At 40.9% G+C, this 16409-nt stretch overlaps 1 protein-coding gene across 8 annotated transcripts in view; it reads right to left on the bottom strand.

Moving 5' to 3' along the window:
- Positions 1–14865, bottom strand: part of GULP1 (GULP PTB domain containing engulfment adaptor 1) — a 165535-nt gene extending 150670 nt beyond the window's left edge. For 4 of the 8 annotated variants that reach the window (XM_052792411.1, XM_052792407.1, XM_052792410.1 and 1 more), the window contains exon 1: positions 14699–14865. The gene's annotated coding sequence lies outside the window, so the exon portion shown is untranslated. The remainder of the gene's footprint in view (positions 1–14698) is intronic. The other 4 variants (XM_052792409.1, XM_052792412.1, XM_052792414.1 and 1 more) reach the window with 4 other exon arrangements.
- Positions 14866–16409: the final 1544 nt, after the last annotated feature.

Here is a 16409-nt window from a genome sequence, read left to right as displayed (position 1 = left end):
AAGTGATACTGAGCTGTAGAAATTAGCAAATGGGATTGCAAGAATCAGTGCCCAAGTCCTGTATTGCAAGATTAACAAAAATGTGGTGGAGAAATAGAGGTATAAAGGGAATAATGGAGAATATATTAAAAAAAAAAAATCAGCAGCTGAAACAGGCAACTGAAGAAAACACATGAAAACAAAATTTAATGTTTTAAAATTTTATCCAATTCAAACGAATCGCAAGAAGGAAAAAAAAACCTCTCCAAGCATAAACAAAAAAATAAGCAGCAAACAATAAGCAACAAAAGTAATATATAAAAAAAGCTACCAATCGAACAAGCACAGTTGATGAAGCAACCCTAGGAAGCTTCCCAGTAAAAGACAGAAGATCCTAAAATTCTTTCATGTAATAAAGCCTCTAGACAGACATTATTATATAGCTGCTTACAGGGGGAGGACAGCAGAGACAACACACAAGACCTCCAACTCCATTAGGTTTTGTTTTAATTTATAGAGCATGCTAAAGCATACCAAGCCATTAAAAAAACCACAAAAGTAAATACAAGAAAAAAACCTGGCAAGTCTGAATCTTGTGCACATAGATAAAAGGGTCATTTAGAACACTGCTGAACAAAGAATATTGAAATGACATCTGAAAAATAACAAGCCCAACTGGGATCATAAGCTTTTCCTTAAAAAAAAAAAAAAAAAAAAAAAAAAATACACAGAACACAACCAAACATACTATCCAGTTTTAAAGCCATCCAGGCTTCTGAAGGAATTTGCAAGAAAAAAATTAACTGCAAATTCTGAGAGCATACAGAATGCATAGAAGTTCTTCAAGCCAGTAGAAGACATCCATAGCAAACTGAGAATTCCCACAGAAAAATAGGCAAGCTCTTTGTTTTACACCCCACCCCCAAAAATCTGGAACACTGAAGAAACTTTGGCAAAAAAAAAAAAGTTCATGCATACTGTACATATATTGGATGTGTCATGCCAATTCTGCTAAAGCACAATTAACTATGAGTAAAAGATTGTGTCTACTGAGAAAGCAGACTGAAGAAGGCTAAAATGAAAGTTCAAGAAAACTGAATGTGACAAAATGTGATAAAAATAGAAAAGAAATAATAAATAATAGAGATGACTGACTGAACTGCATGAGTATGATAAAGAACGACATTAAATTTTACCATGTTGTGCACCTGTAAGGCCACTCCAAAATAAAGTGCTAGAAGGGTTTCATCCATTGTGACAGGGCTTAATGGATAAATTTTTAAGAGCAAGAAAAAAAACTTTTTATCAGGGGTTTTACTGCAGGAAACTGTCACTAAAAATCAGCAGACTTCAGGCGATGAGCAAGAATCCATTGTTTCTGCCCCATCATTCTCCAGTCAGCTACACGTCTTCTACAGGGACACTAATGTCAATCTCTCTTTTCTAACCATTCATCAGATTTTGTGAAACACGTAAAAATTTTACCGGAGCAGGCCAACAAGTTCCAAAATCACTGCCAGCAAAAGAGGCAAAAGGAAAATGGGATTACTCTGCTGTAGCCCAATTTTACTAGAGACTAGTTTGAAAAAAAATCAGTTTAAATGGTTTGCCTTCATTTTCAAGCTCAACCAACCTGTTAAGCACCAGAATCCTTCTCTACTCAAGCAGCAGCAACACCATCAACTGTAAAAAGATCCTCCAAAAGGCAATTAAGTACTGGCATGTTCTGTTCTATATTACGATAAAACTTACAATAGCGGAGATTCAAAGTCAAAATTGTGTCTTTAGCAATAACATATTTAAATTAGGGGTGAGCAGGGGAGCCACCGCAACAGTCACTGGAGAAGCCAGAACCACCACATTGTTTGCTCTGGCCTGAAAAGCTATCAGCCTATGAATCTCATCTACACCTATGAATCTAGTCTACGTGGTAATAGTCTACATAATGATATTCAACCTCAACTGATCTATTAAACAGTGATAAGAAGAATATTAGCTCCCGTTCTACAGAGATCAGATTCCAATTTAATACCATGAAACAGTAGTCTTAAATAAACACCTTTCTTAATCTCTTATAAACACATGAAATCTGGGATGAAAATTCTGCAAATTAACTTCAGACACTTCCGAATAGTTCTGATGAAGGACAGGCATAAGCACACAGAGAATGAAATTAAAACTACAGCTATAATTGGAGTGCCACAGAAACATGCGGTTTTTGCCATGAAATTCAATCTACACAATGGACAGTCAGCTTGATGGTTAACATGATGCAACGTACACCACCGTAAAGGTTAGATTAAGACATTCTTGGTCATTCGCCACGGAAAGAGCACTGAATATACAATACATTTTCTGTTAAGTGATAGAAGAATATTATGTTAGTAACAAAAATATGGAAAGAAAACCATCAACCTCACTTCTTTAAGTGGCTACCAGGGCCAATCAAGGAAGTCTGCATTTAAAAAAAGAACAAAAAATCAAAACACAAAGAAAACAACCTAAAAAGATTCTCAATTTCTGTTTCTTTTCTATTATTATTTAGTGGATAAAATAAGCCTTCTGTTGTATTCAGAAGTCAATGCATTCTCCATTTTTAGAGAAAGGTAAGAGCCAAGAAAAAAAAGCTTTTGTGTTTTTTCCTGATAGAGCTTAGCAGGAAAACAAAACAAACCTCCTTAATACACATGCCTAGGAACCTGAATTTATGACAAAGCTAAATAAACTGGATATAGTAACAACAAGCTTAATGTTTTTCCACAATACAGCACTGTTTACCCTCACTTGTTAAAGTGGTTGTGCCTTGAAGAGTATAAAACTACATCAATGAAGGCCAGATAGAGACTATGTTTGTATCGATGAATCTGTTCTGGTCAGGTCAGTGATGAACTGCACTGCAAGCAGTGAAAAAACCTGTGTATGTTGAACCAAGGCTTACAGCTTAGCTTCTATCTACTTGAAAAAGCAACTGTATTGCATCTTACACTGTTGCTCCACAGTCAGACTGAATGAGTATAAATGGACCTATTCTGCCCACTTCCCAGTTCTTGGTCATACTCAATCCAGTTCCCAACTTGGAACTTGGGAGTTCAAGTACCTGAGCCAGTACCCAAAGAAAGGCACATTAGGCAGGAAAAGTGTGGCAAGGGATAGAGAAAGACTTCAACCACCATTTCGGCAGCATCATTGCTGACTCAAACAACTTACAGAACTATGGTGTGAATGTCCAAACCATGCATACTCTGAGAAATCAAAGCACAGACACCAGCAGAATTCATACATCCATAACAAAACAGAGCTAGTAACCATGTAATTGCAGTCATTCACAATGCGGGTTTTCACATATCAGCTGTTGCACTAGCCAATACTTTGCCACATATACCTATAGGTCTTTCTAATATCCACGTGCCAGGGCAGACTCAAACAAACAATTGACACATTTCCAGATAAGTGACAAGATAAGACATAGCAGAGAGCTCTCTCTCCACTGTTCACCCCCCCACCATGTAAGAGGCTGAGAGTACAGTTAATAAGTCTACCTTCTCAAGACATGTTACAAATATGTCTTTGAGCTGCAACATCTCTTTAAAGATCTTACCATGTAAAATGTTACTAGGTACATAGTGAAATGCAAGTTTCAGAAGTCTGTCAAGGTATGTCAGGATTTGAAAGAAGTTTGCTAGCTAAGAAGAAATACACTTCATTCTACCTTACACAAACACTGCCTAGGACTTACATTTGCGTCGCGTCTTCTAAAAAGCAGCTAGGCATAATACACAATTGAATACTGCTAGGGGAGGGGTGGGAGTATTTAGACCATAAACAAACAGGATCAAATTGCCCAGGAGTACACATGCCTTGCAGCAAGCACAAGAAACACCACAGTAAATACCATACACAAATATTCTTCAACAGCATCTGGCAAAATTCACCATAATGAATTCAAAATATTCAAAGCAATTATTTCCAGCCAACCACTTACTACTTTCAGAACTGAGATCTTTAGCATTTTATTATGTTCTTTACTGTCAAGGCGTATTTCTTCAGTAGTTTGACATTTTTTCCCCCTGCCATTTGGCTAAGCAACTAAGAACTTTATTCAGCAAAAGTAACTTCCAGATGACCTAGCAAATGGAATTGATTTGGATTAAATTGCAACAGATTATTTCAGTGTTTAAGCAGTCATGGGTATGCCAGTAACATAACACATCTCAAGTATATTCCACTAATCTTATTAAGTATGGTTTTATTTATCTTTCACTAAACATCTATTTTATGGTCCATTTCTTCCTACGTTTTAATCACTGCTCAGTTACAATGTCAAAAAACTTGAAGTCCCAAATTGAAAAGCACATAGAGTCACAACATAGATAATTCTCTGAGTAGGAAGTACATAAAGGATTGCTGTGGAATCGTTAGGGTTTATGACTATATGCATATTTACTGTTTTGCATATTTTACACAACAGATTTGTTAGAGTTGAAAGCTTTCCCTTAAGGCTCTTTTAAAGTAGCACACCTAGGCATACACCACAAAGTTGTCCAAGGAAGGCATAACAGAACTGTCCTCAATGATCTTTTTGAGGGTGCGAGGGCAAGAGAAGGGAAGGGACAAGGAAAAAGGAAGGAAAAGGTGCGCACGCACAGGAGAGAAACTATACTGTTAGTTTAGAGCTGAAAGGATTTGAACTACACTTAAACCAAAAATCTCTTCCATTCCTCAGCTTTTGCTTGCTCAGCTTCTGTTTATTTTTCTGACTCACTACTCAAAAAGTTCCTAGATCCTAATCAAGCCTAACAATGCTACAGAGGAAACGCAACTCCAAAATGGGAAGGAGAAGAAAATCTTATTTAGGAATTCTTCTCAAGCCGTAAAATTATAAAAACTCAGGATATCCTCCAAGAACGGTAAGAAAAATGCTACATAATAAAGTACAATATCCTTAAGTCATCAAAATATGACCTCGTTCTGTATTCTGGATGTCAAGAGCTTAGATGATGACTATTTGTTCTAATACTGAACTTCTGTTTGAGGTATCCCAGACCTCTCCAGGAGTGGGGTTTGGAAAGAAATTAAGCTTCAGGCAACAAGAATCACAGATGAGGAAATTCTTAAAAATATCAGAGAATCAGTACCCAGCAAGATATCTGGACACATGGAGCATATGAAACACACAATGTCTTCTCAAAAAGTCTCTGCTGTCAGTGAGCCTCCGTAGGAAGAAGCTTTCTACTCCACCTTAAATGATCACCTTGGCCAGCAAAAGGAGCTACACATGTTCCGCTTCATCAAAAGCCTCATCTCTTAGCACTTCAAAATTACTCACTTTCCCCACACAATACCATCTCTCATCTGTATTAGCTCTCTGTCATTTTCTTCATCTGGCTTTGAATAAAATATGTAAATACATGACGTTGCATCTATTTTTATCAGTTTTTAGTGACTACATTGCATTCTTTAGAGATCTAAAAGTAAATACTACATCGCTGCTTTATTTATGAAATCTGGGAATTTAAAAGTAAACAAAACAGACTAATATGGGAGTAAAATTCAACTAAAGACAGACATTTTGTAAATGCATTCTAGTTCAACAAAATAATGTTTTCTCTTAGGATATCCTTTATCCTATTAGGCTCAAGCTTGGGACAAACAAACTTAAACCTTAAGCCACTGCAAATTGTTCACTAAAGCATGTCAATCTTTTCCGAATCTGAGGCTGGGTTTAGAATTCATAGAGCAAATTATTCTACATTTTGAAGACAGGAAAGATTGAAGGCCATCAGTTATATTGGGAGCAAGTTGAAGTATGTGTATTAGTGTGTACATGTTATGCTTGCCATCAAATACAAAATGCTCATACAGAATAGTCTATATGATATACACTGCCTTATTTCTTAATTATCTATTTTAAATGCATAGCTACATGAAGCATGGTACCATGGCATCATATTGTTGCTAAGTAGTCACCCCCTCCTCCTTCCCCTCAGAAAACGCAACAACAAAAGAGAAAATCCAAAACAACATGACAATTTTACATTGACTGCTTTGGATAATGACTAGCCATTCCTTGCTGCATTTGTGCAAGACTGCAAAGTAAACATACATAATACAGAACACTGTGCATTAAAGTAGTTACTCAGAAGTATAGCATACTATCCTTGCCTACTGTGATATAGATATCCTCCTTCCTTGCAGCAGCAATGTCACTTCTACAGTAAAATCATTTTTGCTTTGCCAATCGGTACAAAAGCAAAGCAAATACTAGCACTTTTCTAAGAGAAACAATCAACAGTGCTGTCAACTGCACTTCAGTTTCCTGACAGATTACTATGATACCTATGTAGACTCTGCTTGCTCTGTGAATTTTCCATGCCAGCAGACTTGCTATGTCTGTAGCCATCAGCTGTCTCGTGTCATCCCAGTCAAAACCAGTAAAAAAGAGCCGCTGGCCACAGCCAGCATAACTGCACTGACAGTTGTGGATATTACCAATACAAGCACATTATACAGTACTGCATGGCTGAAATGCCAGCTAATGATTTGGATTCAAGAGTTACTCTTCATATTGGAGAAAATTACTAATACAAAATCAGTCTAGCAGTTTAATAGCTACATTCAATACCGTCAGACATAAAGCATGGGGAATGAAACTGAGACCTCTGGGAGAAGTTATTTAATTTTGAAAGAGAACAATAAAAAGCTCATATGCTCTTCTAGTTTACATTTGCTGTTAATGACAGACTACTTGTGACAAATTTACGAGATTGCAACTTAGTATGGACAGGTTAAAACGCAGCTTGCAGTTTCTGCCACTTTTCAGTGCAGAAGCAATAGGCTTTGAGAGAACTGAAGCTGGGAACTATAAAGTTCCCAAGTGCCCTCTCCCAGACTGACTGGTTTCTTAAGAAGTATGATTTCAAACCTGTGGGGACTAAGCCAGAAATAGAGCTCCCATCACAGTATAGGATGGTAGGGGAGGTTGTAGAATCATTTTTACAAGTTGGAATGCTTCTAGGTGAGTTCTTTTGGTCTCCAAAAAAACCCTAATTGCTTCTATTAAAAAAGTAGACTCAACTTTGGAGAGTTGCACTAAACTGTAAGGATAGCAAGCAATTTAATGAGAATCCCACCATTTTTAACTGGCTAAGAAAAATGTTACTTACTTTACATCCTGCTTTCCCAGCCATGGACTTTGGCCCAGCCGCATTCGTATATTGCCTTTTAGCCTACCAGTACAAGACACTACACAAAAACATGTGTGAAGACAAAACCAACCTGTTACTGAGAAAAAAACAACTACAAACTTTCATTACAAGATGTGTAAAGCACTGCATTGGTACTTACACGAGCTGTTTCATCCAGTTAGGTGAAATCTGGAAATTATCTCTTTCAAGAACATTAGCATTATACACACTAATGTTGCAGTTTATCAGTGTTGACATACTGCATTTCACACCACAAAACACAGCAGAAGCAAACAATTAAGTGCAATTACTGTATGGCACAGAAAGATAAGAGAATTAGTAACAGCTCCAGCTGCAAAATTTGTTGGAAAAGTATTTCGTCCATCCTAAGCCTATTTGCACAACAGGATAAATTGAATATTAATATAACATATAACTTACAAAATTAGCAATGCAATTTTTAGGCTGCTTGAATCAAGAAGATTGTACTAATCTCAGATGTTAAAGACCTTTGTGTTTACAAATCCACAGTACACTCTGCTTTAAAGCTTACACATGTGAAATAGATTAAGGGGCACAATGGTGGGGGTTAGTCTCTCAAACTACTTTCTGCTGTCTACATAGGCCCCTGCTACTATTTTCTGTCCCAAGTAAAGATTCAGCATCATATTATACCATGTACACTTCACCTCTCACTGTTGCTTATTACTTTGTTTTAACAAGTTTCCTCATGTTATTTTAATGACAGTTACTCTAAAATAGGTATGACTTGTGAATACCATACCCCACAATATGAAACCACCATTTAGCTGGAACCCCAGCTGTCCACTGCTTTGGAAGTGATGGTTCTGTCACCTTATCAACTGGGAAGCAGAAGAAAAAGGTATGGTATCAGCTAGTATTTTCAGCTCTAGCATTGAATCTCCTTTGACTTCAGCGCATGAACAAGCAGTTAGAATCATCAGCAGAGGCCTCTTTGTTATATCTGAATATAAACACGGCTGAAAATGAACCCTTCTGACTAATATTTCTCTCATTTAAGACTGAAGCGTGTATCGGCAGAAGCTCAGACACTGTGGTGCCATCATTCATCATTTTAGGGCAAGTCTCATAAGATCTGTTTTTCTTAAAGATCCAAGTCCTGAAATTTTGAGCTTGCGTTAAAAAAAAAAAAAAAAAAACAAAACCTGTTTTCAATATAAAATAAACTTCAGATCTACATAGTTGCAAAAAAAAAAAGCTTTAAAGAAGGAAAACAATGCTAAATGTTCAAACAAGACAAAGCCTATATTATTTTTAATCTCATTATTTTATGATTTTTTTGCTAGAGAACCTGACTCATGATCTCTGAATGCGTACGGCTGCCAACACAGCATGTAGGAAGAAAGCATTAGAGACAGCACGTATCTGCACAGCAAGGCATTTGGAAAGATGGTCTGGACAAACGTTAAGAAAATAGGTTTGAGGACGCACCAAACTTTTTTAAACAACTCCTAATGTAATTGGCATGCAAAGATGACTGCTGTTCCAAACAGCATTTTGAGATGGGATTGCAGGAAAAATAATTTTTATTGGGAACACAGTCCTTTATCTAGGCTCATTACCTCACTTCTGTTCTACCTTCCAGAAGATTTCACAACAGATTAAGAAAGAAATGCTGTTGTTTCAAGAGATATCTTCTTTAAAAGATGTACACACACACACAAAATAAAAGCTCTGAATCTGACAAAAGAGAAAATATATTGATTAATGTTAGGAGTACCTTTATGCATAGGAAAAACAATAGTTACACAGGGCAGCAGACAGAAATCGCCAGCACTAGCAAAATAGCTACTTGCCAAAGCCCAGACGGCACAGACTGCGGCTGCGAAGAAACCAGCTCTCCCGGGGGTCCCCCTGCCACAAGCAGTGCTGCAAGGCTGAGGTGAGAATGGGCAACCACCTCCCTTCCAGCCACCTTTCCCCACTGCAGCATCAGCCTTATCCCAGCCTTTATTCTAGTGGAAACAAAGTTTGGTTTGACATAGGCTGCTGAGAACTCGGAAAAAAACTGTTAAGGGCTACACAGACTTAGAGTGTCCTAGATCACTTGGAAAGTTTAAGCACAATGTTTAAGTTCCTAATGGCCCATCCTGCCTAGAAGGAACTGAAGATCTAACATCTGCATTTAAAAGGACAAAAATGAAAATAGAATAGACTATTAAATGTCGCAGCAGGTACAAGTCAGGATTCTGTTTTCCACATCGTGTTACTACTGCATTTTGCCTTTGTCCAAGATTGCCCCCATTAAAACTAGGGACATAGAAAGAGCACAGGACGAATGAAAAAAATCACATGAAAGATCTTGAATAGTTTCAGAGAACCAGCAGTCCTCAAAAACCGATCTCATTTTCTCTAAAAATAGTAAGTAGGAATTTGAATGCAGTTTTAAAGTTTTCATGTTATTTTAGGGATTATGAGAAGATCAAAGCACCTTGGAGATTAGGCTCCTCTATCCATATCTATTCCCAAATACGGGAGTACCCACATACCCTGCTCCACTAAAGCAATACAGCATGCTAGAAACAGCCATCAGACACTTTTGAATGCCAGAAGATTTGCCTTAAAAGTCATACATTTTTCAAAATGAAAGTATTCTTTACTTGCACTGGTCAAGATCTCTCTACACAGGAGAATAGCACAGGAATAACCAGAACGTCTAAAGAATTTCCACAGATCGTGGTTCTACTTACTGGTGACAAAAAACTGCAAATTTTAGCAACTTCTTAGTTTCAAAGAGCTAAAAAAAGTAAGATTGAGTCAACCACAGTCTCTGCTCCAACTAGTGTGTTATTAAGAGAACTGTTGACCAAGTTACACTTGTGCAAACTAATGCAAAGCCATGGTGTTCATCAGATATTGCTGACAGAATAAACTGAAAACCATTTGGCAGCACAGATGTTTCTGAATCTTTATAACTGCAAGTGAGATAGAAAATGGAGAAAACCCAGCTCAGAGTTAGACGTAAAATATATGCAGTACTAACAAAGTGAGTAGAATATACAGCATATACTAATAAGCTGAGTAGGTCAGACTCTGGAATTAAAATAACAGAATTTCTCAATGCCTGCCCTTCATAATAGAAAAGAATTTTGCAGAAGTTAAAGAAATCCAGTATGTTAATCTAAGGGGCTTTCCGGTACTACTTTGCCACATTATCAAGTAGCCTGTGTGAAACTGTAGGTGTTACAAAGCCTGAGTTCTGCTTCTTGCTCCAGTGAAAGCTTACTACTTATATGGCTGTTGGAAACTCAGGTCTCATCTCTTCTACAGAAATGTTTGTTTCATTAAGCTACAAAATTCTACATTCTTTCTTTCTTTGCCTAATATGTTATTACACCCCCAAAAGTAAGTCATTTCAACCTAGGAAATGATAATGTTTTAATTCAGAACACCCTCTTAGTTTGGTGGTAAGAACATCTGCTTAACTGGCAGAGGGGAAGAGGAATGACAGTGTAAATTCCTTCCTGGGAATTCACGATGAGTTTCCAGCTAGATAAATTCTCTATTGAAATCCTGGATAAAATCTATGTGGTAACATCACTTCCTTCTCTTGATGTTCAGTTTAGTGTAACGAATGTGTTTTGAAACCATTTCAGATGACCTTCTGCTTATTGGATGGGGTGGAGCTGCAGCCTCGGTAGAAAGCATTTTTAAGACTGAAGAGCTACTACTGGCCATTCCCAGAGTTCTTCCAGTGCCCCTGGGCAAATGAAATGGCACAGACAGGTCTACACTTGCATATCTACAACTAAAAGGGTGGGCAATAACTCACTGTAATGCTGCTACTGCATTCTGCCATTCCTGCTAGGTCACAGGTACATGCCTTGAGGATAGGCCACAAAATGACAAGTAATTGAGTAAATGTAATACCTCCTTCCTCCTGCCCCTAACCACCACAGGCCATGAGTGTAAACCCAGGTTAAGGGTATGTATTAAATGGTAATAGTTGGCTATTCCACAACAGCAAGTCCACAAAACAGTTTGATGTAGCATTTAAGTCATGGGGCATCTTCGGCAAAGAACTGATAGTGGGGTAGTGAGACTAACTGCATGAAAAAAGCCAGGGTTCTGATTTCTGGAATGTAGGAGATACTAGGAAGGAACTGACTTCCACTGGGAACAAGAATATTAACAAATATATCTATATGAAAAGTTACATATTGAAGGTAAGAGAACTCAAGAGAACATCGTTGGGTAGCTATGCAGAGGCACTATGTGTGGTAACAGGGACAGTACTGTTTGTTCCTTTCTGGGATACAACCTGATACTCTCAAGGCACTTGACGCTTTAAAAATCAGAATACACTAAGGCAAAAAAGGGGATGGGGAAAATGTTTATTTGTGGCCAATTAGCATATTCTTATGTAACAACTCTATTAAGTCATTAATTCAGGATTTTTTGTCTCGAGAGCCGATTTACTTGAAACACAACTTCAACCTCTGCCACGCGCTTCACCATTGACAATAACTGAAAATTCTAAGGGTGCAGCGATTTTTGTGAAGTGAACCTGGTGGACTTTTCAGCTCTCAGTGCTCTACTCCCTCTCTTGAAAAAACTGACAGAATTAGAATCCTGCCACAAATCATATTAGGTATGTCAACAATTCAAGGATAAAGCAGTTCATTTTTTTGTTCTCTTTCAAGCTACATTAGTCCCCCAGTTCAAGCTGAAGTTGGCCTTTCATTATTTCATGTGGTAGTTCTAATTATTTTCTTACGACATGTTCAAGCAATATGCTCTTAAGGAATTATCTCAAGAGAAAAACTAATTCTATCATCATAATACAAATGCTAGTTTATTGTATTTGACCTCTCAAGTTCTTCATAAAAGTCTTTTGATCACAATTTTTAGAGCGTCCAGTAATATTTACAAATGTTGTATGAACACACCCACGCAGACAGACTGCTATTGAACCATGAGATGTAACCTTGTCCACATGCAAGGGACTAACAAATTATTTTAATGAGCTTGTAAAAGAAACTCTGAAATGTCACATTAGGTGAATATTTTGCAGAGCAGTAGATGCACAATCTTTGAACTCTAAAAACACCTTGAAAAGATTACAAAGTTGTCACCAAAGACTAAGGAGGCAGTACCAACCATTAGTTTGTGTAATAACCACTCTCATTGTCCGCTCTTGTTAATTACATCTTCCTCCTTTCTGGTCCTCTAGTATCAGTTTTGTATTTTCCCTTGTGATTTAAAATGCTTTACACAGAACATGATAGTGTAGTTCGCTGTTACCATCTAGCATTTTCTCCTGGTTTTTTTTTTCTGGCATCAAAATCATTTTAATTTCTGTACTCATCACTCGCAAGACAGGCCCAGTGCTAGCTGGATCACATTTAAGACTGTCTTCCTTACTTCTAAGGCAACCTGATTTGTACTTGCTTCTGCTTATTTCCAGTCTCTTATCACTGATATCCCTGCCACTGTAGCTCTGTTAAAAACACAAACCAAACTGCTCCCTTGCATCCTTTAACACTGTGCCGTAATTCCTAGGCTTTTAATCCACAAATCACTCTATTCAACCTCTTTGCATAAATATATGACTTTAAGGAGGCCTATAATCACTAACACGTCCACACACTTAAAAATAAAATGCATACTAAGGCTAATAATCATCAAATTATTGTTCTTTTTTCCCCACTATTTTGTTGTTCCTCTCCCTGAGTGCACGTGGATAATCTCCAAATATCAGAGGTTGTCCCTGACATACTACTACACAACAAATTGATCAAGCATATCTATTATTAGGAGGCAAACTTTTCCACTCATTTTGAAATTGCCATAAAAATAAAAGCTTGACCTTCAGAAAGGCGGGGTTTTTTTCCCTCCGGTGATTTAATTTGTCTTATTTTGATTACCATCCTAACTGGCAAAGGTTTGAAGCTCTGAAGTATTGTTTATCACTACAACAATTGAAAGGTATGACTAAAGTTGTAAGTTAGTCCAACATGCAGGGGAAGAAAATCACAGAAAAGAGAACGGTATTTCTAAAAGGACAGGTTCATAGTTATTCACATAAAATGTAAAAATGGATACTTATATTTATACTGAGTAGACCAAATATATTGCTAAGACATTTTATGTGTATCTATACACATTCAAAGCACCTTCATAATCACCTTCACGTACGGCTTGCTTTCCAGCTTATTAGGTTTTTTTAACATCTGTTTAGTTAGATCTACAAAAAGATGACTTTTTAAAAACTTGCAATGCAACTGTAGGAACTGGCAATTTAAGAAGGGAGAGTTACATGGTATTTAAATTAGAAACGTAATGACTGTCTGAAGTCCAAAAAAGACCCCAGAAATCTAGTTCTTTGTATGAAGAATACAATTAACCTTTACGGGCCTTTGATTGACCCTCGGTGCCTTTCAATAAATGATAAGGATGATGAAATTAAATGAGCAACATACTTTTCCATATTCCTCCAGAGAACTACCATACAACTTTCAGACCCCCTCAAACTGAGAATTTCTCCCCAAATCTCCCTCTCCCGACTTCAAGCCAGTGGCTGCAGTCCTTGCTCGTATTCCAGTTTGCTATTCACATGACGATCCGACACACTACTCCAGTACTCCACCCTCCCAACACCCGGGTACTCCACGGAGTTAAAATTAACTTGGTGGTTTGGGTTTGTCTAAGACTGGAAGATCCTCCCTTGTAAAACAATTGTGCGTTCATCAGGCTCAGCGGCGAGCTCGGCTCGCCTCCCAACACCGCCGAGCTGCCACGGCTAAGCCCTCAGAAGAAAAACAAAACCTTGTCTCAGATAATGGCTTTACTGTACTTGCTAAGAACAAAAAAGAAAAAAAAACACCAAACACCAAAACACAACAGAATGAAAGCCATTTGACTCTTTTCAGCTACTTGAAATTCAGAAAACCCTAAACCACGGCAGATCGCATGCCTAAAATCCCCGAGTCCTTGCGGGTTTGAAGTTCGAGGAGAAAACCGCTGCAAAGCTGCGCCCGCCGCAACTTTCGCACCGCGAGCCTGCCGAGCGCCGGCAGGGAGGGAGGCAGGCAGGGAGGCGGCCGACAGGTACCGCCCGCCCCGCCAACCTCCCGCGGGCAACGCCGCTTCCGCAGGTCAGACCTGCGAAACAGACGAGCCCCGACAGGCGGCCGCGGCTGGCCCGCCGCCGGGGAACGAACCCCGTTACTCACGCCGCTCCCCCCCACCCCGCGCCTCCGCCGGCTGCGAAGTTTCCAGCCAAGGGCAGCGGCTGGGTGGCTAAGCCCGGGTCGGCGCGGCCGCCGCGGCGATCAACAGGCGCCCGGACCTCCCTCCCCGCTGCCGCTCGCCGACCGCACCTCGGGACCCGCGGGGAACGGGCGGCTGCGCCCGACCCCGGCTGCCCTCGTCCGCGGGAGGGGCGGCGAGGAGCCCGCGCTACCACCTCAGGACCCTAACGCGCACGCAAGCTGCCCCCCAGCCCGGGGGCCGGGGCTCCGCGCCGCCCCTCAGAGAGGAGCGCCGCGTACCTGGCGAGGTGATGGAGGCCGGCCCGCTGCCTCGCCTTGCCGCGCCGGCACACGGCACCCGCTCCGGCCCGCTCCCGCTTCAGCCGCGGAGAAAGTTTCCTGACGTCAGCGCGGGAGGGCGGGCGGGGGACCCCGCCTGCCTGCCTGCCTGCCTGCCTGCCTGCCTGCCGGGCTCGCTGCCCGCTGGGCCGGGCCGCCGCTGCTCCCGGGCTCCCCCTGCCTCCCGCCGCCGGCCGCCAGGCAGGGAGGGAGGGAGGGAGGGAGGAGAAGGAGAAAGGGAAGAGGGAGGCGGCGCCGCCGGCACCGGCGCCCCGCGGCGGCGGAAGGGGCGCGCCCCGCGGCGCTCGGCAGGGGGCGCCGTCGCGGCCGCGCGCGAGGCTTGGCCATTGGGGCCGTTGGCGGGCAGCGGCGGCGCGCGACCTCGCCTCGCCGGGGTCCGCTGTGAGGCGCCGGGCACCACAGACTTTGGGGTGGGCGCAGCCGTGAAGTCACAGAGTGGCCCTCGGTGACGCCATCGCCGGGTGCAGCCTCACACCCCGCAGGGGCTGCCCCGACCTGGCTCCCGGCGAGCGGCCGGCAGCTGAGTCAGACCCAGGCCTCCAAGGGGCGGGAGGCGCCGGGACCCCAGCGCGGGGTCTGGGATGTGCCGCTACCCCGGGGCCGGTCCAGGGAGGGCGAGCGCTGGTTCAGCCTCCCTTGCCGTCGAGGCAAGGGGCAGACTGGGAGCGTGGGTGCCCCTCAGCTGAAGGCCCGCGGCGAGCGGTTTCGCTGTCAGCCCCCGAAGGTGGGCTCACGTTCACGTGTCTGAGCAGAGGGGAACAGGCCCCTCGGGGCAGTACAGAACTTAAGGATGTGCGCACCTCACCTGGCATCATAGCTTATTTTAATTAAGCTCTGCCTCAAGGAAAGTCTGATGAAGCAAAGAGCTGTGAGGAAAAAAAAAAATCACGAAGAGAAGGCAGTAGCTGAGAAAGTGGGGAATGCAAGGTAGTACCTCTGCATTCCTCAAAGAAACATCTTTTGAGGAAAAAAAAAGTTTGTAGAGACACTTCCACAAATCTTGGTTAAATCTACAATGAAGAATATGGCTATTGTGATAGGGTACAGATATGTAACGTTCTGACTTTGAAGATACTGTCTGAGATGTACAACCCCAATTAAAATGAGTTTTAGAAACACCAGAACACAGTAGATCAATGTATTTTTATGTCAGTCACAGGAAATGCAAGTTAGGGATAACAAATTTCTTGTAGAAGTGAAAGGAATTAATGTCTGCCATATTTCTTTTATTCCTGGTGGCCTTCTGCCATGATACTGCCAGGAAGGGGGCACGTAGTGTCTTTGGAAAGGCAGGAAACTCATCTGTCATTCCTCTGCCTGAGTTTTTTCCAAAGCACAGTGAAAGATGCCTTTCGTTTTTCATTAATCAATAGACAAACCTCAAGAATAGCCATTTAGCAGAACAAAAGATGTCACTGAAATCAAAGTAAAGGTGTTTTGTCTGCAGTAGGCGTTTTCTTTTTTTGAAGGCAAGAAGGAAAACACTTCAGGGTGGCAATTTACAGTTAAGAGTGGAAAGATCATGACAGAAAAAAACATGAAGGGTAGAAGTCAAGAGCAGGCAGCTTTTTAAATCAGTAAGCCCTAGATAATTCCATGCGTACATGTGAATTATGTAAAAAGTTAATTAGTATGGCTGCCTTTTCCATTC

This window comes from Harpia harpyja, chromosome 7, assembly GCF_026419915.1.
Source record: "Harpia harpyja isolate bHarHar1 chromosome 7, bHarHar1 primary haplotype, whole genome shotgun sequence".
NCBI lineage: Eukaryota > Metazoa > Chordata > Aves > Accipitriformes > Accipitridae > Harpia > Harpia harpyja.
The sequence above is the reverse complement of the archived record's forward strand: the minus strand, read 5'-3'. Positions and strand labels throughout refer to the sequence as shown.